This window comes from Branchiostoma belcheri, unplaced genomic scaffold, assembly GCF_001625305.1.
Source record: "Branchiostoma belcheri isolate BF01 breed outbred unplaced genomic scaffold, Haploidv18h27 scaffold822, whole genome shotgun sequence".
NCBI lineage: Eukaryota > Metazoa > Chordata > Leptocardii > Amphioxiformes > Branchiostomatidae > Branchiostoma > Branchiostoma belcheri.
In genome coordinates, this window is record NW_017804490.1 from 4,765 (window position 1) to 7,015 (window position 2,251).

A 2,251-nucleotide genomic window follows, 5' to 3' on the forward strand; every position below is an offset into this window, starting at 1 on the left:
CACACTACAGAGGTAGCTAAACATGTAGCAATACTGATATTGTATACAAAAAGGCCCAGTCCATGAAATTTATATATCAATGCATTACAATAATAATACTGCTGAAGTAGCTTGTTATACATCTCTAATTCTGAAGGTGGCTGAAACAGCACCTGGTGTCAGTGGAGAGTGAGCATGAGAGCAGGAGAGTGGCAGGTGAGATGCTTGCCGGCAGGCAGGTTGTGTCAGAGATGCTCCCCCTGACAGTCAGGACAAAAGATCAGAGAAAAGAGGTGGCTGCTAGACCGTGTGCGTATGTCAGTTGTCTGGAATCTGCCGTTCTAGACATTCTGACCAGAAATGCCACTGCAGGGTTAGTAAATTATATATACCTTCAAATTCATTATATTTATTTGTATGGAGAACTTTATATGATGATGATGATGATGATGTATATGGAGAACTTTATATGTAATAATTCAAGAAACGTTTGGTGCTGCATACATGTATGTAGGACTATATATATATAATTATTTCAAGAAATGTTTTTCTGCATGTACTATTATGCAGTATTATAAAAAAAATACAAAAGGCATGGTTCATCTATCTCAGATAAAAATGAATCTTTAAAATACAATGTTAACTTTCTCTCTTTAGTCATAGGATCTTTAAGAAGTAAGAGAACACCTAATGACTACCTGAAATTCTAGGAATGAAAGTTATAGTAGAATCTTGTCAAATGAATTTCTCTTTTTGAGATCAAAAAAGCAACCCTAACTGAAAGAGTACTAGGGATATTAGTTATTTCAAAAGGTTACATTGTGTGGTACATAAGGGTAAGGGGCCAGGAAAAACTTGCTAGCATGCGGGATAAATGTGATCTGAAAAGAATTGACCTACGGAGTTTATGCCCATGTCCTTCCCCAATATACACTATAATAGTAAATAACCTATGTGATATCTATGTATTGACAGAGAGCTGACATGGTTTGAAGGGACGATCCCGGAGAGCGAAGTTTGGATCAAGTTTCTAGGTGATCACGGAGGGGGAAGTTTTAAGTTGGGATTTCAGGTGTTGAACAGGATGCACCCAAATGCGGCCCACAACACGAACATCGTCTGCCTGTTCAAGGCAAAAGACACGAGAGAGAACCTCCTGTCTGCTACAAGCAACTTCTGCAAGGATATTGGAACACTGCAGACAATGTCATGGAGGTACAAAACTACTGTCACAGGGTCTGTGAACACAGATATACCTGTACAGGGTCTGTGTACACAGATAGCCTGTCACAGGGCCTGTGTACACAGATAGACTGTCACAGGGCCTGTGTACACAGATAGACTGTCACAGGGTCTGTGTACACAGGTAGACTGTCACAGGGTCTGTGAACACTGATATACCTGTACAGTTTCTGTGTACACAGATAGACTGTCACAGGGTCTGTGAACACAGATATACCTGTACAGTTTCTGTGTACACAGATAGCCTGTCACAGGGTCTGTGAACACAGATATACCTGTACAGGGTCTGTGTACACAGGTAGCCTGTCACAGGGTCTGTGTACACAGATAGACTGTCACAGGGTCTGTGAACACAGATAGACTGTCACAGGGCCTGTGTACACAGATAGACTGTCACAGGGTCTGTGTACACAGGTAGCCTGTCATAGGGCCTGTGTACACAGATAGACTGTCACAGGGCCTGTGTACACAGATAGACTGTCACAGGGTCTGTGTACACAGATAGCCTGTCACAGGGTCTGTGAACACAGATATACCTGTACAGGGTCTGTGTACACAGGTAGCCTGTCACAGGGTCTGTGTACACAGATAAATGTGCATGAGATCTGTGTAAAATACCCTGTGCAGGCCTGTGTGTGTTCTGTGTTACAGGTATCATTTGCAAAGCAGATATTAGAAAATGTAGTTAACTAGTACCCTTTTTGGTTAGTAATAGTACATTGTATTTCTTTACCTTTCTTCCAGGTCTCCCCAAGGTAGTGTGAAACGTGTGCGGGTATTCGGGGCAGGAGACTACCACCTTCTCTCCCTCTGGTATGGGCTGTCTGGAGCCTGTGGTAGGTGTTTGAACAAAGAGTAAATTAAGATCCAACTTGCTCTGATATTACTAATGGCAGTCAGTCTCAACAGACCTGCACACCTTTTATATATGTATACATATACATGTATTCCTAATATAGTTAATTTTCATTACTGCAAGGTACACATCCATGCCTGTGGTGCCAGGTCAGCAAGGTCGACATGAAGAAAG